The 20938-nt window shown below is 37.6% G+C and overlaps 2 long non-coding RNA genes across 2 annotated transcripts; one reads left to right on the top strand and one right to left on the bottom strand.

The window, feature by feature from the left end:
- Positions 1-597: 597 nt before the first annotated feature.
- Positions 598-5826, top strand: LOC103398392 (uncharacterized). Its single transcript, XR_523492.3, has 3 exons — positions 598-1717; positions 3204-3275; positions 4400-5826. It is a non-coding gene; the product is annotated as an uncharacterized LOC103398392 (long non-coding RNA).
- Positions 5827-6682: 856 nt separating this feature from the next.
- LOC103398391 (uncharacterized) lies at positions 6683-13153 on the bottom strand. Its single transcript, XR_523491.3, has 7 exons — positions 13074-13153; positions 10251-12952; positions 8464-10147; positions 8320-8381; positions 8094-8186; positions 7859-7946; positions 6683-7790 (listed from the first exon to the last, which is right to left on the bottom strand). It is a non-coding gene; the product is annotated as an uncharacterized LOC103398391 (long non-coding RNA).
- Between the last annotated feature and the right edge of the window lie 7785 nt (positions 13154-20938).

The following is a 20938-nucleotide window of genomic DNA, read 5'->3' as shown; positions in this document are numbered from 1 at the left end:
ACAGCTGATGAGATATGAAACAGGATGAATTGCTATTTTATGTCATGTTCATGTCATATCCAATGAAGCTGATGCTAAGGAGAAATGCTGAAGTTGTACAACTTTATATTTTAAACATTTGTTAACACTTGAATTATTATCACTTCATCTCCTGATTAGGAGGATGTGAATATTAATATATTCCACCCTGGAGATGACAGTGCCTAAAAAATCTCACTCTGCCTCAAAGGGAATCACAGTGAGGATAATTAGTGAAGGTGCCAATGCAGCAGACAGGAGTATAGTGAGCAGTAACTTCTCATCCATCAGACTAAAGAAAAATACACATACATGACAAATAATACACACTTGTTTACTAAGTAAACTCCTTTCTTTGATATCTGTTGGTATACTGTGAAACCATGACTCTGTCTGTCAAACTGTTTTTTTTTTTTTATCTTAATAATGTCAGAACATTATTACAGCGTCCCTTGCTTTATTGTTGCTGTTTATGTTCACATGTAGAATTATTGTTATTTTCCATTTGCCACTTAAGGGTGTTGCCAAAATGCTGGTGCACGTCCATCTCAGATTGTAGTCACAGAAACCTTCACCCAGGCTTTGAGATGTGACCTCATAGGAACTAAATGAAAAGTGTGTGGATTGTGAAATAAACTGTCTCGGGCCTGAAGGCCAAATATTCCCCTGTACACATTCATCTTACCCATCCTTGCATCAGCCTCCACGGGTTGCTGCATGTTTTTCAGAAACAGTAGCCTGACACGTTCACTGCTTTGTCGGAAGTTTGAAGTTGAAGTATTTTTTCCTACATTATTCCTCCAGGAAAACTTTTGTTCAGGAAAGAAAAGTCCCCATTCATATTTAGTCCACTTAATTAACGCAGACATTCTGTTCTCCAGTGGACCTCTGACGTGATAGATTGTAGGAGGACGTAATGCAATCTGCTCATGGTGAATGAGGTGACATCAGCTTTCTATGTGGTTTCCTCCCTGTCATAAGTCCCCATGTCATTCCCTTTAATACTCTCTGTTTTGCTTTACTGGATTCTTAATTCTTTGTAAATACATCACCATGTGTTCCCTGTAGTTTCTAGTTACAAATGTCTATAAATATAAACCAGAATGTAATCAGACTAAGGCTGCACATTCATATTTCATCTATGAATTGGCACTCTCATTGTTTATAGTCACTAATGACACATGCGCCTCTCACTTTCTGCTCCATAATGCACTTGAAATTTCCAGTAGGTTTGTATCATTAACACCCTGATATTTATCAAGAAGCCACTGCCCCTGTGGATGGGAGATAGCTTTACAGTGGGAGGCAGCTTTTTAAAACATTAACACAAGACACACATAAATATTCATCAAAAACTGAATATACATGTGATTAAAATCCTACACCACTTTTGTGTATATAGCCTTGTTTTATCCATTCAGTTTTTCCTTCTTCTATTCATATTGTTTGTTTCATGTTGTTAGTACTCATTGTACTTTGTCTTTTAGTTACTCCTTTCTTTTAGACCAGTGTGTCATGTATGCTTTTTGTTTCTAAAAATAATTGTGAATTAACCCTACCTTTTTCACTTCTCTTATTCCCTAGACCAGCAGATCCCAAACATTTTTGGCTGCGCATCCCTTCTGTATTCCAACCAGGTTGACGCACCACCAATTCCCTCTACCTTAGGAAAATAAGCAAATTAAATTCCAATACAAAGGTAAGCTCACTTAAAAAAATACTACAAACCACTATCACATTTTTAACTCATACACCCAACAGGGGCTGACACCAATCTTTGTAAATCCCTTCCCTTGACAAACCCAGATTGGTAACAGTTATCTTTGGGTGATGTTGTTTTTATTAATTGTAAATTATGAGCCACATTCACCTTCATTAACACATGTAGATCTTTGAATGACAATACACAGTATGTTTCAGCTCTCTGCGACCGTCTTAAACAGATACATTTAGACCTTGGAGCAGACTGTGTCCTCAGCCAGGGATACAATTCCCTTAAAGCTACGTACTTGCCCTTTTCTTTAACTCCGTCCTACATTGTCTGACACAACACTGCACACTTGTTTTGTAATTATGCAAATCTCCTCTCTCAAACATAAGCTGTGACAGAGTCCAGCACTGCCCTCTAACCACCCTTATCCTCCTCTCCTCCTGTTGATGAAATGTCACCATTGTATCAGCAGAGGAGACATATTGCTCAAACACAAGTAGGTGTCGTTGCTTTGGTCTCTGACCGTCATGAATATGGATATTTTCCCTGCAAATAGGGTGGATTAGTTTTCTACACTCAGCCCTGGGCAGTTTCACTGATGGACCGTCTGTGTTTCAGCCAAACTTAATGTTTCATACCATTGTTTCTTTCTAGCTCCATTTTCCTCTCATTCAACTTTCTCATTCTTTTTTTATCTGCAGTGATTATAGTCAACAGTCAGAAACAAGAACTCTATTTTCCCTTTTTCTTCCCTCTTCGTCGTACACCATTAGTAATTTGAATAGTTATTTATTTTTGGCTTTTGTTCTGAGTTTTTAATCTCCTCACACAGTCATTTATCTTGGTTAGTAAACAAAACCATTGATTAAGTTTCAGCCATCGGCTGGCTTTTCTGTTACTGCACAACATGATGTTCCCATTTGTCTCATAAAAGGAGCTCAATAAGATGTTTGTCCAAGACATCTGTATGGTAACGTAAAGCTCCATCTGCATGGGCCATGGTGTATTCATTAGTTTCGGCTCTGTGCTTCACATAATTAAGAATAAAGTATTTCATTTTACGTTTTAATCACAATCTTTGTGAATGTAACAAAGAACTTATGTCATATATGTCATCACATCTAGGTGAAATGATTGATGCCATGGCAACCGTGGCAACCCTCTCGCCCCAGTACCTCTCACAAATAAAAGTCATGGAACTCTGCAAGATCTGTTCCATGTTTGGCCTGTAAATATCAGACGTCTGTTTTCCTCAGTTCCTTAAACAACAGTGTATTCCCAAAATGTTCCTCAGCCTTTGTCAGAAGCATTGCTTAATGCAATATCGCCTTCAGGCAGAAATGCTCACAATCGTTTCTGCCTTTGGCCTTATTGCACTGAGAATCGTTCTGCCTCTCTAAATCACGAATATTATCAACTGCAGATAAGAACAGGCTAAAATGTTTTAATTTTTTGTTGTTGTTGTTGTTTTAAGGAACTCTGACAGACTCTCAGCCACTTGGACCCCAAAAACCAGCTAATCTGCTATTCAAAGAAAAAAGGCAAGGTAAGAAAAGTACACACACACACACACACACACACACATATATATATATTTGACAAATATAGTTAAGTTTGTCAGTAAAACATCATAAAATACACATTTCATACATATCTCTGTCCCTTTGCCTGATTTTATAGGTATCTATTTTTCTATCACGGCAGCCCCTGCTTTTTTTTGTGACATTCTGTTATAATGTAATTTGGTTAAATTAGTGTGCGCACAAAATCACTAAGCACATGCTTTTAAAATATGTGCATAGTGTGAAAGGGTATGGAATCTAAAGGGAATATTAAAAGTTTACTATTTATATCAATATTTTTCCAGGAAGGCTTTTGTGTAACTGCAACCTTCACTATTGCAGAAATGGCAGTGAACCATTTCTCTAATCATCAAAGAAAAATACAGGAGTTTATTAGAGGTAAACATTTTTGGACGTTCTAAGCCCTGGGAGGATGTTAATGTGCTTTGAATCATTTTTCTGTGACTTTTTTGCAGAGCATCTGCAGGGCTAATAGAAATGTCACAATGTCGTAATTGCCCTTTTATGTCACAGCAGCATGAATCTAAGTGCCGTTGAACCTGGCAGGGAGCAGGTACCTGCCACATTTAGGCCATTATATTTATAAAAAGAAAAAAAAACACTTTGAACCACAGTCATGAGCAGTGGGAGCTGACATTCTCCACAGAAAAGGTCATTTATGTCAAACCAATGCTGCTTGAGGAACATACAGTACAGTGTTCTATAGGATTACAGAACAAGACATTCATGATTAATTATTGTTCCTTTGAGTTGAGATTATAATCACAGTGACTTCTGAATAACTCCATTAAGGCACAAAACATCTCCAAACATTTTGATTTATTCATGAATTTGTTTAGTTTATTTTCTTCAATGTAGTATTTATTTTCTTACAAAGGATTTTTCACCTCTCTTTCCAGTCCTGATAAAGACTGTAGGTTATTACGAAGAATCTAGCCTTGTTTTATATACTGGTAATAATAGGTAATAAAGGTGTCCCATAGCAGTGTGATAATGACAAGATAATTGTTACCTTAGTAAATAAAAATATTTTATAACATAACATTGCATCTTCCTGTTTCTCATTCTACCTCATTCTCTTTCACAGCATGTCAGCACGGGCACCAGGAGCCACCTGGGTTAAGTGTTTTTCCTAGAGTCACATTAGAATGTGGACTGGCAGGGCGAGGGATCAAACCCCCTAACCTTTGTGGCTGCAGTACTCACCCACCACTGATGTAAAATACTTGATACCCGAAAAGCTGTTTTCACCAGAAAATGTAACGTCCTTTGTGCACTAACCTGAAGTTGAAGAGATCTAAGCTAAGGTTAATAAACCCTGTAATTGTGGAGATTTTCCTGCATGTTGTCCTCAGAGCTCTTCCCTGCAGAGTATCTGGTAATGCAGCCAAAGGCCAGTAAATGTGATGTGTTGTGGTCCAATTCCTCCTCCATTTTGTTCACTCAGAACCTCCTCCCCTCCAGCACCCTCTAAAGATTTCCCAATGAACCAAAGTGACAAGGTGGAACTTAAAACCATGTTTATTTAATACAGCAAGTAAACAGATTTCTTTACTTCATATTTATGTAAGAATAAACTGTTTGCATGAACTCCATTAACATTTAAGTGTGCATATAAACTTGACAAAGAGAAGATTATGTGACAGGAAGAATGTGTTGTGTATTTTGTAGAGGTGAAGAACAGGGTGCAGACAGAGTGGAGTGGATGGAGATGCATTTAAGAACCAATGTAATTTACCCATTGTAATATTTGTATGTGTAATCATCAAAGTCTGTCAGAAATGAAAATGTAAAATATACTTTTTTCAACAACATCATTACCAACATTGAGTTCTTGCCTTTGCTACAGCACCAGTCATGTCAGATGTGTGTAAAAGTGAAGTATTAGGCACTAAGTTTAAGAGCAGGCAGGTGTGCGTTTGTAGCAAATCCCCAAACTTGTTACTGTATCTTCTATAGATTTTCAGACAATTTCCGGACCAAGTCTAGTCAGTTGAATAACAAAAGTAGAGCATCACTAAACCATGAAGCACGCTAACCATGCCCTCCAGGCTCTTCTCCTCCTGTCATTTTCCTAACTCCATATCTGAAATGCAATCCACATGCCTATTCCATTTGCTGTGATTCAAATTAAATACCCAGCAAAAGTACACCATCTTTGCATTAGACTTCCAAGAACCACATTTTTCCTCAGGCTTTGTTTGTATAAGATCTAAATTTCAGGACTAGTGTTTGGGTGCCATTAAATGCAACCTCCATCTATGCCAGGTTAATTGACTCTTAGAATCCATTTAGAGTCCCTTCCATTTCTCTGTAATTCCACCTATATCCATATCACATCATTATTCAAGCAAACAAAACAGCCTTTCCAAACAATGCACAGCAGATAAACCCAATAAGAGCACCGTCTAGACTACAGTGTGTGTTGAGCTGCAATCACTTTCCAGGGGATGTTCTCCATCTGCTCAGCCAGATAATACATCCAATTTCGTTTGTGTTGCAATCATCATGCACTGCCTCTGTGGGAGCTGCAGCAAGCAGAAGCAAGAGCAGAATGTCAGAAACAAAGCCCACGGGGAGCTTTATTAGTCTGCTTGAGCCCACTTACCAACGATCACCTACCCATGTTCGACTCCACAGTCAGTAGATTACAGGTGCTGCTGTGATTACAGTGGAAACTCTGTGCTATTCTTCAGTTTCACCTACAGAACTGAGTCATGAGTTTCACATCCATATGGATCTGCTTTCTGCCTGTTACTTGCAAAATGATCACCATTTTCAGCTTTAATTTTCTCTTCCACTTATTTTTACCTACACTATACAGTAAAAGCCATTGTTTACTCCCATCTCTGTCTCTTTTTTTATCCAGCTCCACACACCACACTATGGTTGCCATCTTTCAGGAATAAAAAGAGAAAGCCACCATGGCTCCTGCTAACACACATTTTAAATGCTGACATGTAAAGTTTAAACGCATATATAGTTTGTCATGATTAAACCCAAAAATTGACAGTTTTAGGCTGGAGCTTTTACATACTCATCCCCTAATGTTTTGTCAAATAATATACATTTCATTTTTGTATTGCAAAATTTGCAGCCAATTTTTCCAATCTATGTTTAAAGCTTTAAAGATTTGAAATCATTTTACCTTTAACATTAGCACATGGCATTTATTAACACATCAGTTGCCCCCCCTCCCCCCATTGTCCTGGATACCACAACACACCTTGACAATTTCCAACCTAATTCATAAGTAACAGCAGATTGTGACAAGACGGATAAGAACCAAATTTCAATCCAATTGAAAAAGGTGAGAATTTTTTACAAATACCTTCTGAATGTGTGACAATTTAAAGAGGGACTAAGCCTGAGAAATTTCTTATTAGAGTAAAGCTTTTATTTTAAATTAAACATCTAAAATTACAGCATGCAATAAAATGCAGGAAGGACAATTCTTTTTCTTTATAACAAACCTAGTCAAGTTATCAGAGGAGTTAGCAGGGGGACTACCAATGTAATTTAGCCTTCTGGCTACAATTTGAGAAGGTTACAATAGGAGGTTTGGTTTAAGGTTCTGTTATCTTAACTGCACAGGGCTTAGATCAACATTTTACATCCACAAAGCCTGATATGACCAACACAGAGGTCAGCGTAAGTATTTAGCATCATGAAACACATGTTAACATTTGTTTTTGAATTACTTAAATTACAGAGTAGTGAGTAAGAGAAAAAATAAGCCAAGAAACAAATAAAAAATAAAAAATAACAGGATTACCATGGACCACCTCAAACTAAAACAAGCAACCATTAACTGAATCACCATGAGTTCTCATGTATAATCCTAGATATGGCCAAAAATACACTGATGAAGTAACTACAAATGCTTGATCATAAACCAAATCTTTATTTATTCTATTCTATACTTCAAATTGACTGGTTGCTGGCATTTATGGAGGATGGTGTGGCACCATGGATGGAACAGGTCACAAAAGCAGATGGATCCAAGTCTGATTTTGGAAACTGTGTCCATGGTAGACCACAGTAAGAATTCATGACTGAATTTCTTACTAAGAGGAACCAAGAAGAAGGGTTAGAGTTAGGATAGAAGTGTAGTGTACTGAAGTGAAGCAGTGCGAAGGAAATCCAGCTCTTAAATTCTGACTGAGTGTGAACCAAAGCAAATCAAATATGAATCTGGGATCAAGCGTGTAGTTTAAGTCATCAGTGACCAGAGACCATATTCACAAAATGTCATGTTGATTTGTAAATGTAAAACATTTATTGAAAGTGGACAAAAAAATAAAATAAAATAATCTTTTCTTGGAGGCCAGAACCTAAGTCATAAATCAAGTAAGTTTTCTATATGACAACAAACCGTCCATAACAGAGATCATAATATATTGCAACCTTAAAACACCCAGTAGGAAGGAAGCAGACTTGAGCAGGATGTAGCTTCTCCAGGTTCCGTAGTTGCAGGTCTATTAGAATAAAGAAAAGAGTAAGAAACATAAAGAATAATATGTAAATATACCAGAGAAAGACAAACCTGTCTATTTAATGTTGCTCTTTCAGACAGTCTGCTTCTGCTTTTCACATTGTCCTGTACACGTAATGCTTGACAAGGTCCAGAACGTCTGCCAACAGATGACAAAAAGGGGAAACTAAATAAATATATGAATGTTAATGTGGGGCAGCACAAGTAATCTGAAAGAACCAACCATCTCCTGTCATTTGGCAGAGACAGCTCAACATGAGAGAGAACAACATCAATGAGGACTTACATGTAGCTGATTTCAGCTCTCTGGGGTCCATTCAGATCGTGGTTTAAACTTTGGCCTGTTTTAATGGACCCTGCAGACTACTTGGTTAAACATCTGGACACAATACAAACAAGCAAAGATACAGTGACCTTGAGACTGGATACAACAAGATGAAAACATAATATTAAATTATGAATAAATAAAAATAAATAAATAAAACCTATAGAAACTAAATCCTTCTGATTACCTCAGGTCCTGTTAAGCAGGATCCATCTTCTCCATACTTTGTCAACTCTGGTTCATAGACTCCTAGAGACAAATCAAATCACCAGTCAGTGAGTGCACAGATTTAAGTGAACAGATTTAGCAATAATCAATGTGAGAAACAAACCTGAAGACAGTGTGGCTGAGAAGATCCTGTCATAAAGGAGTTGGTTCATCTGGACAACCGGAACACTAGAACCAGATTTCCAGCACTTGTATGGATCCAGCAGTGACCCACATTTGGGGCAGGAAACACCAAGGATTTTTACCTGTTTAATTGACTGATCTTACCACATTCAGTCAATCAGGACAGCCTTCACCACCCACCTATACTGATCGTGGAACACTTTCACACCATTAACCAAGATTAAACACCAGTAAATTAAATTAAAGTAAATGCCATCGCCCAGGTGTCGTGCCAATTATTCCTAAAGCCTTAAAACTCTTGATCATATCCTTTGACATCTTCCTGTCAGCATGAGGCCTACCACACACACCTCTACTTCAACTACAGGGAACCAAATGTCCCTTACACAACCAATTTTAAATGCAGATTCTAAAATGTTAAATCTTTGTCCAAACAAATGATTACAGCTTCCTTTATTCTATAAGTAAATCAACTTTATAAAAACATTTACTGGTCACATATTGGAAGGCTCAGCACTCCATGGATGGGCAGAGTCACAAAACCAGAGGGATCAATGTCTGGTTTTGGAAACTGTGTCCATGGTGTGCAAATGGGGATTAAAGGCTTGATTTCCTTAAACAGAGGAATAACAAACACCTGACCATTTTATGAGTTGACTTTGTTTTATAGTAAGAACCCAAACTCATTACCCAGATTCAGGTATTCACATAGGAGCATTCCATTTTACAATTAGCAGTATTGTTTGATCACAACTTGTAGTCAGGGAAGCTGAACCATTTGATTGAATCGGGAGTAGAACATTAAAGGTCTTCATCTTTACCGAGTACTCCAACAACTTGTTTTCCAGCTGTAGTATTGAAGTCACATGAAGTTTAAAATAATTTGTAAATATTTACTTCATTTACTTTACAAAGTCTTGGGTTGTCTCTCTGCCAAGTATATTTTCTATTAAAGAACCTAATCGCCTAATCTAACCTGTATGCCTACCAGAATACACCATCATATATATACACATTTGCACACTTAGCCCTGCATGTACCCAGTAAAACGCACTGTTTTGCACAAAATTCCGCTGCTGAATTTACAATATCAATGAGCTTAATGTTAATTTACTCAGTTAACACCAATGGCAGCATATTCATGATCCTCAGTCAAATAATACTATACCTGTACATTTTTTTTCCTCAGAAAACAAAAAAAAAGACCCTAAGCCTCAACTACGCTCTTGTCAAGGGGCAGAAAATTAGTGACCAGTCATAGATTTACAACTGGAGTCATCTGTTAGTGACCCTAACTAACTCAGACCACCTAACCTGTGAAACATGTGACATGCAGATTTTAAAAAAAGTCAAAATAATGAGTCAAAGTATTTTTCTAAATGACAAACTGCCCTGCAACAGAGATAGTAATTTGTACAACCCTCAGACACCCAGTAGGAAGGTAGCAGGTCTGGATCATCTTGGATGCAGTCGTGACCTGACCAGGATGTAGCTTCTCCAAGTTCTGTAGTCACAGGTCTGTTAGGTACAAGTAAAGAGTTAGAAACAAAGATTTATAAATATACCACAGAATGACAAACCTGTCTATTTAATAGTGTTCTTCATAGCAAGTCTTCTTTTCAGATCTGTACATGTGCTGTGCTTAACGAGGTCCAGTCCAACATCTGCCAAAAGGACAAGGGAGGGTGTCTTGATCATTGCCAATGTCATTTAGCATTTAGTCACATGGAAGTGAAATTTTGTAACCAAAAACTTATAAATGCACACCTATAAAACTCAATCTTTTCTTCCTTGAACCAAGATCACTCTTCTCAGCCCTTGGTCAACTCTGATACCTAGATACACAGCTTACAGTGAACAGATTAAGCAATGGTCAATGTAAAGAACAAACCTGACAACATCTTGTGACTGAGAGAATTCTTCTCCTAAGGAGTTTGTTTACCTGGGCCACCTGAGCCCTACAGGCCAGGACACTACAATTCCAGAACTTGTATGGACCCAGCGCCAACTCATCTGGGGCAGTGAAAATACCAGGGAGTCTTACCTGTTTGATGACTGATCTTACCACATTTAGTCAATAGGGAAAGCATCGTTGAAGCCCACACCCCCTACAACACCAACCTATATTGATTGTCGAAAACTCTGGTACAAATAGCCCAGTTTAAACACCAGTAAATTAAAGTAACACAATGTGAATTCCATCTCCCAGGTGTCCTGCAACTCACCTAGCCCTAAACTCACCCAAAAGGTCACATGCAGATAATGATCACATTAAGGGCTCCATGCATCCAGTGGTCAACAAGTGTATACAGACTCACCTCACAGACAGTAATCACATGATATACATTTACAAAAGTCTAATACTCAAGCAAATTTACATGTATACATTGACATAAGTCTAACAGTCAAGCAAATATACAGGTATACATTGAGAAAAGGTACAATGGCAAGTAAATGTACATGTATACATTGACAAAAGTACAAAGGTAAGCAAATGTACATGTATACATTGACAAAGGTCTAACAGTCCAGCAAATATACAGGTATACATTAAGAAAAGGTACAAAGACAAGCAAATGTACATGTATACATAGACAAAAGTACAAAGGCAATAAAATATACATGTATACATTGCCTAAAGTACAAAGCAGGCAAATCCACATAAGTCCTGGACATCAGTCTTCGTAGATGTAGCTGGAATTCAGGTAGTCAGTCTGGACAGCAACCGGACAGCCGGAAAAGGACAGCAACCGCAACGTCCAAAGGGACTAGGACATTCAAAATTGTAGAATATTACCGCACCAACCGAAAATGCTCGCAATGTCGAAAATTGTAGAAAATGACCGCAGTGCTCCAAAATGATCGCAACGTCGAAGATTGTAGAAGAGGACCGCAAGCTGGAGTTCAAAATTGTAGTTTCAATTATAAAAACTGCCAGTGGACTCTAAATTAAAGGTAAAATGTCCCTGTACTACACAGGCCACACATGGAAATACAGGACAGGAGACAGCTGGCATTGGAGCCAAGAGGAAGTGCCACAACAGCACTCTACCGATTACTGGATGTCAGCCTTTTAACACAGAAGCCAAAACAAAATATCCTCAAAGTTCAAACTAAGCTACCTTGTCTTCAGTTCAGAAACAACATGGTTCAACATCTGGTCCCCCCAAACACACACACACATCCAAGAAAAAGAAATACCATTGCTACTCTCCTAATAGTTGTACACACTGGTACAAAACATTCCAGTTTTACATATTTTAGACTGAACAGTGGCCATTATATTCATACTTAACGTTTACCGACAACTAGCCTTTAGACGCAAGGTTTTTATTAAAGGCAAAAAAGACAGGATAGAACGAAAGATCAGCACAGCGGCTGGAACAAAGGTCATGGCAAGTGGCCATGTTGGGGGCAAGACCAGCACAGCGGCTGGGAAAGAACAGACCTAGTGCCACTTACCTTGTGTGTCACATTTTAACCGCGCAACTAATCGCAATTTACAGTTCTTGCAGATTCCTCTTCCTCCAGAAAATGCTGAAAAAAAGGGTTAAATCCCACTTCCACCCCAGAAGCAAAATGGAACGCACCTGTCTGCATTTTCATCTGTAGCCCTCAAAGAAGTTGGATCGCACTGGTTTAATGTTGCAATGTCACAAGTCTTTTGTTTTTAAAACTTTCCCAATTGGTTAAACTTTATTTTGGTACATTAATTTAGTTTAAAGTTAGTTAACAACTGACACACCACATGTTCAGCCATATCATTAAATTAGATGCTAAAAGCTACATGCTAGATTATAGAGAAACAAAACACTGCTAATGTATAATTAGGACAGAGACAGGCGGAGGCTGACAGGATAGCCATCCGGAGAGGAAGATAAAAAAGTTTCGGACTCACCCTTGTCGACAGGATCTACAAAACAAATGTTACTGCACACAAATTAAGAAAGAACATCTTCACACTCACTGACCGCTAACTGCTGAGCGTAAAACAATTCTAATCATTCACACATGCCATATCACTCTCTGCAAACATTCAATTAACTACAAATACCACCAAGGCCAAAAATCTGACCCACAGCCAACAATTACCTACTTGCTCAGCAGTTCCACGTCCACACCAATAAAAAAGGGACCAGAGTCGCAACAACTTGCTCATGACCACTTTCAGGTGGAGAGCTGCCCAGATGTAATACAGACCACTGACTGGCTAACCCTCCTATTTATGACTCGCTCCACAACTCAGATTTCACAGCCTTATTTTAAGGTAAGAAAAACAGAAGGGAAACCAACAAAGAGAAAAGAGAGGGCCATTTACAGTAGGTATTGCTATGTTTCACACACTCAAACACAGACATTTAGCAAGGCACAGCAGCCTCACACACGCACACAGCAGCGGAACGGCGGCCGCACAGAATAAAATCAAGAGGACTCTCCCTACCGTGTTGAAGATCTTCATGATGACCAATCTGGAAAATAAATGAAGAGACTCAAGTTGAGTACTGAAGTTTTGGTGTGTGCACAAAATTTGTCAAATAATTACTTTCCTATTAAATAGAAAACCTTAGCTTGACTCCACAGATAGCATACCTTTCTTTTAGTTTCAGGTGTGTACTTGCACGCTGGACAACTTCGACTTGGTCTCTTTGCGCAGAAATACCAACGTATCTGTTAATTTAAAAGATTTTGAATTCAACTTTAATACAATGTACACAGTTACTTTGAGAAATTTGCTGGAGAAAAGATAAGACTTTATTCATCCCACACAGGAAATTCAGTTGTTACAGCAGCAGGATAGACATGTAGTACTAAAAGTAAAGTAACAGAAGGGTAGACATAGTATTTACAAGGTGATAAAAAAGTAACAGCAGGGTAGAAGGTATTTACAAGGTGATAATAATATCAAAATTTAAAGTGACCTGCAGGGAAAATAAAGTGACTAAGATTAGTAGTGGTGTACGTGGAACAAAATAAAAATACAAGCAATATGCAGTGTAGCTATGTACAGGATTGGTATATGTAAACAATATTGCTTGAAGGTTTGTAATATGTTGAAAGACCAGAACAGTACTATAGTTGTGCATTAAACAGTCTGATGGCTAACGGGAGGAAAGACTTCCGAAAGCGTTCAGTTCTGCACTGAGGTTGCAGCAGCCTAGAAAACAATAATGTTGTGCTCCAAACACCAAAAATGTGATTCAAAAGTCACTTGCCTTTCTGTCCGAGTCGTTCATCTGGACTAGGTCGAGCTGCCATGTAGAAAGAACTTCTTACACCTGTGGCTGTTAAAAGCTAGCCAAACTTTTTGATACCCACGCTGCGAGCAGTTTAAGGTTGTCTTTCTGTTGCCTGTTTTTCTGCATCTTTTTGACGTGACTATACCAAAAACAGAGAAATTATGCTGCAGTTGTAGTTGGAGGCAGATGATTGATAGATGATTATGAAAATGATAATTTTAGAAACTTAATTTAGAAACACCTGAGTTTAAAATCCTCTTGATGTAATTTTAGTCAGGCGCCACCGCAGCAGATATGTTTACCTGTCGCCCGCACGCGTGTGTAATTATCTCCACTAACGCTGTCTAACCAAGGATGTACCTCTTCATCCATTCACTCATGTCTATACGTTTGCAAGCGTTTAAGCTTTTGAGGTCGAGTATTGATGTAGTGCATATTTTTAAAAGGCGCGGGCCTAGGAAACAGTGACAGCCACACACGCAAGCGCAGAAACTTAGGAACGTTGCCGGGTGAAGAGGGTATTTAAGGCAATTTTGCTGACCTTAGTATTCCTTGTGTTTTACTTTGATCAATGTTGTTAGATTTAGTGTTGATGTCTGCGTGATAGACGTGCGTTTTGGATTTGCATTTATGGAGATACTGGGCGAAAAATTGAATTTCCAAATGAAGGAAAATCCTATATTTTACGGGACGGATTACCCTGCCGACACCACACGCACACACACACACCCGCCCACCTACCCTCAGGCGACTCATGGTCATGGAAAACACTTCACTGACAGACATCTCAGCCACTTATTGTCAACACCTTTACTGGCAAAAAGAGGAAAGAGTTCGATTTTGTTTTTCACCATTCCTGCAGCATTCTCTTCAAAACTTGTAATGAATAATCATTTCGTTTATTCCAGGTGTGAGTGTTGGTCCACACGCCTCCTCACAGACAGACGGTGTGTAAATTCAATAATATCCAGGTTGTTTTGAAAAATTGCAAGCGATGATTGACATTTTATTCTTAAAGACAAAAAAACTCAGCATCTAACTAAATTATGTAAAAATAATCTACATTAACTTGATCTGAAAGTTTATAAAAACAGCTTTTCAGATTATAAAAAGTCACGACACTAATAAATGCAGTTGTTTTAAAGAAGTTATAAAAATGATGTTACTTTGAACATAAGGTAGGCAGTAAGAACCCGTTTCAAAGAAACACTTCAGCCTTGTCAACTATTACCACTTCTTCTTTTGTCCAAATTCTATATTTCTAACTTTGTTCTTAGAGTTGCTGGGTAAATATTACATCCCATAAATAGCTTGAAAAAAGTAATTATACTATGTTTACTAATGTTTAGGTGATTACGCTAAAGATTCTACAGAAGTGTCATTTCAGAACAGTTGTCTTATAAGGTTTGGTGAAATATAGTCTCTGGACTATACTTTCTGAACAACACATTAAGACACAGCACATTTGCTGACATATCTTAATACACAGTCTTTTTTTAAATCATTTATGATGAACACCTTTTTAGTCAACCTGCTTCTCCCTCTAAGCCACATGCACTGGCCAATTAAAATCTGTTTCCCTAATTGACAAATGTTATCACTAAATAAGATGTGACAGAAAATTAATTATCCTGTCAGAGTGAGTGTGTGAAGGTCAGGGTGGACAGCTGATAGTTTAATTGGTTTTTACTCGGCTTCACAGTTGTTAAAAGCTGAACACAGTGGCCTGCAATCCCACTAATGGTCAGTACTGGCACATTCACTGCTGCTTTATTAAGGACATCTCAATATAATCAATCACAATCAAAGTGTGACAACATACAACATTTTGGAGTTAATTAAAATCCACTGTATTTTTTTTTACCCAACCAGATCAAGATAGGTCAGATAAACCACCAGAGACTTGATAAATGTTAAACAACCATTGACACTAACTTGCACCTAAGGTTGGCTGAAATTTGGCCGATAAAATAACAAATAAAGGACAGGAAGTAAAACAGCGGACGTAAAATCAGCACCATGGACAGCTCCGTCACTGCAGCAGCAAGCAGCCTACGATGCAGTACTGTACTAATGTATTTATACTGTATATATGTTTATTTATAAATATAAATAAATATTTTAAACATTACTGTTATATATATATATACATGTATATATTGATAGTACTACCCTTCTTAGCTTGGAAATGCGTGACACAAATAGCAACTTTTTTGACCAAGTCCTGGGTGAAATGATCGTCCATGGAAATAAAAGCCTCAGCCAGAGTACATTTACAGATAGAGAAAGAAACAACTTGGATGAATTGTCCAAAGCATTAAATCCATCTACCAGTTGTTCTGAAGTGCTCATTAGCTCTCTTCAAGCCCTGTCTCATCTTCCCCTAACCTATCCACTAACTTATAAGACGCTTTATAAAAAATTCATACATGGGGATGATAACTGCCTGCTCTTCTTATCCCATCTGATCTTGTATTCAGATTTCCTCTTTAGGTCTGAATTTGCACTTTACAGAGAGGAAAGTTGTAAGTGGCCGACTAAATGTCATCTATTTGCATGCTGGTACAGGGTTCTCCTACAGTGGAGTAAACTTTGATATATTACCACTGACATCATTGCTAACTAGTACTTTGCATTTTAAGAAAAAGTGCAACACTTCTGTGGTGTCTACAGTGAATGATTATTCACAAATGTTTTGCCTTAAAAAAATTGCAATGTAGATGAAAATGTATATATATATAAATATACTGTATATACATATATATTTATATATACACATACACACACACATACCTACATAAAAATGTGAACAAGGTTGTTTACATGAAGTACAAAGAAACATGCACCCTGGCTTGAGGTTAAGTAAACACTTAGCTGCCTCATGCCACTGCAGGTCAATAAATGTGTTGCATGTTGCTTTACCACTAGCTCAGCTACACTCTTTAATTATGCAGCTATTGATTGGTCCAAAGGTCGATAAAGCATTTAAGCAGGTTAATCCCTGTTGTATTAACATGTGAATCACACACATAGGTCTTTTTTTTGTAATTTATATTTCAGCCAGGTTATTTAAAACATAGAAAGAGGATCAAAAGCTTGATAGTGGTTAGTATCATTTGTATAATTTCTGCACAGTTAAAGTGAATAAAAAAGGGAACTTTGTCAGTCCATTTACACACTTTTGCATTTCCTCCATCTTTTTGTGGATCACCTCTACGTCTTATAGTAGCATATGACAGCTGTTGCTCAGACAGTGACTCCACTTACAAGGGCCCAGCCTATGAATGGAAAGCACCATTGGGGGGCTGTGATACAAAGGAGCACAAAGTCTCTGACCACCATGTCTGTAACAGACAGCTTGGGAAAAAAGGAGTTTCTCTACAACTAACTGACAATAATTAATTAATTGACTGAAACCTCCAGTACAGATCAGTACAGAGTGGAAGAACACAAATGCTCAGTCCAAGCAGTACAAATATGTATATGAAAAACATAAAGAAGAACTAATCCTGCTCACTCATGGTTTGATGCTGATTCTGATCCACTTTTGACACAAAGGCAAAATGTTGCCTTAATTTAACAAGTGAATAATAAATAGTGATGTAATAATAAAGATCACATAAATATAAATGCAAACATTTCTTAACACATTTTATAAAAAGATAAAACTGTATAGTTGTTTGTGATAAATTCACTCTCTTTACTAAATAAACAGCATAACTTTTGTTTAATGTCTGTGAATGTAGCTCAAGTGGGGAAAAACAGTCCAAACATTATATATAAATATAGACTTAATGCACACTGACCTGCAGTATTATTTACTGTAATGAATGTTCTCTGTCTCTCTGTTACTGTCTCTGTCTTTTCATCTGTGGCTATGTTTTCTTTTTGCTAAGTTTGGTCATGAAATTGTTACTTCAGTTCCATCCTGTTTCTTTCATTCTATTTCATTGAGACTGAGCTTTATTTTGGATGAATGTACAGCAATGGCACTCATCAGCACAAAATATATACTTCAATTGCTACCATCAAAAAACAAAACAAAAGAGGTGATTATGAGAAACTCGAAGGATATATTATCTGCATTGGGACAACAAGAACTAGGTGGAAGAATCAATGCATAACAGTTGAACTTTTTTATTTCCACGTGATCCATGTTCTCTCCCAGTTCTGTTCGGTTGAGGACAACTGCTGTAGAAGATAAAGTTGGGTTATCAGGATAATTTGCTGATCCATAAAAAAAAGAATGTTAAAGAATGAGCATAATTTTATTCATTCCGCTTCTAAAAAATGTTCACACACTTACACACAAAGCAGTGCTGCACCATCTCCCCACAGCAGCACCGCACTCCCCCATTACAGCATCAAAAGAATGTACTTATCTTTACTGCATATCTGTCTTTCATATATTTCCTGGGGGATGAAGAAATATTGATAATAAAAAAAACAGTAACATGAAACATGAAAGACTTCTCCATTGTGCTCCAGCTGGCTGTGAATCTGCATACAATTCACAGGCTGGCTTTCACTGGTTTCACGGTGTGATGTGAGCAGTTTGAGGAAACTTTTCTTAACACTTGCACGTTTACCAAAAGTAGATCAATAACCACAGTTTAAAAGTCAACACAAGAAGTTAAAGAAACAACTAAAGTATTTATTAACTAAAGAGTTTTTTTTACAGCAAACTTTTTTCACAACACAGTCTTCAAGTCCAGCGACACTTAACCCTTTAAGTCTGACTGAACAGGCTACTCTGACCTGGGAAAGTCCTCTGCTGTGGTTCTCTATCAAAAACATGGACAAGCACATCAGGACACAGAGGTTTCAAATTTGTCGCTTTGTGAAAAGTCAGACATTAAGAGGTGAAAACACAATGGACTTTGATTCTGTTTTTTTTTTTTTTTTTTTTTTTTAGAAGGAATGGACTGGAGACCATCTTTCAAACATTATGATGTTATTTTTACATGTGTGCATTCTGTTCGGCTCTTCTCTCCTGAGGAGTGTTTTTCAGTTTGTACAGAACTAGAAGCAACAGTCAGCCTGTCCAAACTCCAAGATCCTTGGACTATTAACATTTTGCATTTACAAAATCTGCTTCAGAGACCTGCGGCCACTCCACAGGCCTGTCAAATCCACGCCGCATCCAAACAGTTAACAGACATTGATGAAAGACACTGAAAGGGTTAAGGCAAGAATAGAAAATAATGTAAAAACAACGTTGCATTTTTTTTTATATACTCAACTTACAACAGTTATCATTAACGAAGCTGTGGTTGTGAATTTATCATCTGTGAGACTTATTCACACCGTCTTACGCTTTTTACAGAACCCTTCATTTTACACAGTATTTACACCAAAACAGGGCCACAAAAAAGAGTCGTAGTCCAGTCAAATGAACAGAATAATACTAGAAAAAAAATCCCTTATAGTATTATATTGTATGTATGAACATATACACACAGAGTGCGAAATAGTGTTAAAGTCCATCATCTCTTGTCAAATGAACCGTAGGACTCTTTTGAAAACCTTGTTTTCTTTGTAAAAAAAATGCTTCTTTGAGTGACGTCTTAAACTTTGATGGACATAACTCTTTTAGTGTGCTGTGTGTGTGTGTGTGTGTGTGTGTGTGAGGGAGAGAGCGAGAGAGATAGAGAGACTGTGATAATAGACACTATTACTGTAGATGTCACGACAACCAAAGATGACACAAGGACACTGAGGCTGAGATAAGGGAGCAGCAGCACACTTGGCTGCACAACCTTGTCCTGTCCAAAGGCTAAACAACCAACATCATCTCTTTTCAAACAGAAGGCCACAGTGATCCAGAGATTTCAACAGTGGCTTCTGTGTTGAAAGGGCTCCACAGCCTCTTTATGACAGTAATTTCCCTCTGTGTGGTGTCAGAAATATGACAAGAGAGAACAACCTGATGGACACCAAAGGTGCACTGTGTAAGATTCAGGTGAAACGATTTTTTTATTTCACTTTTGAAAATATAAACGGGCATTTAGAAAAAGAATATTACTACGATATTACAGTTACCCTCAAATACCAAGCCGCCTGGTTCCTAATAAATTGCTTAAGTTTTTCCTTTGTTACAAATGTAAATAACATCACCTTCAGAAAAGTCATGGGGTATTTAATACTCTTACTGTCATAAATACCCACTTTTTTACAGCCTTCTCTGCATTTACAGTGTGGTTGCTCGTTCTCGTTTTCTGCAACAGAACAAGTCGTGCTGGTGGTATTAGAAAGGGACAGACCGCTGGGAACGGTGACATTAACAGTCGAGCAGTTGGAATCAAACTTTAATCTAATGTTTTTAGGTGGCTGTAACTAGATTTACTGTATACTTAATATTTTACTACTGCAGTTTAAGTGTTTAAGTCGAGCAACTGCTACATAGTTTACAGCTCATAGTTTACTGCTCACGTCACATCGATGCAACGTGTGGTTTCCTTTACTGGTTTACTGGTCACTTTACGGCTTTGATGGTATGTCATCTGGAGGAACCAGCGCACAGGAGACAATGTGCTTCAATCAATAGCATTGTGAATGCAACATTGCTTTTATTTGTGGTTTAAATGTCTTTTGAATCAATACCTATTCCTTTACATTGTGTTCAGTTTCCTTGCTCTGTCATATCTCCTTCCCTCTCTCTTCAGATATGCACTGCATATGTATATCTGTATATTTACATCATCATGTCATGAATATATTTGATCATTTGATCCTGATTATTCAAGGTAAAATGTAATTCCTGAATATTACATAATATTTTTGTGTATATTGCTGGAACAGAAAGACAAATACCAGCAGGTGGATGTATGTGTTTCACCCATGTTTTATTTTGTAACTAATAAAATACTTAATTAAAAAAAAGTGTAATTTCAACTCCTACCAAAACATGTGTAATAACATACATTTTCTTCTTATAGAGTCTTTCAGTCGTTATTGTCCATCCTAAACAGTCTAGAGTTACTTTAAAAACTTGAATGAAACCAGGGTCCTGAACAATATTAACCAGTCTACAGTGTGAGTCAGCCTCTCAGTGGTAGACTTAGTTAATTATTACTAACTAAAAAAGTCGGTTTTAACACAACTGACCAAAGTTGAAGCCCGACACAGATAATTGTTTTGGCTGATGTGTGCTGTTTACATATCAGCTTTTTTTTTTACATACAGTGCAGCTGATGCCAGTTTCAGATGCTTTTTACA

The sequence above is a fragment of the Cynoglossus semilaevis genome, unplaced genomic scaffold, assembly GCF_000523025.1.
Source record: "Cynoglossus semilaevis isolate Cse_v1.0 unplaced genomic scaffold, Cse_v1.0 scaffold1033, whole genome shotgun sequence".
NCBI classification, from domain to species: Eukaryota; Metazoa; Chordata; class Actinopteri; order Pleuronectiformes; family Cynoglossidae; genus Cynoglossus; species Cynoglossus semilaevis.
This window is presented reverse-complemented; position numbering and strand designations above follow the sequence as displayed.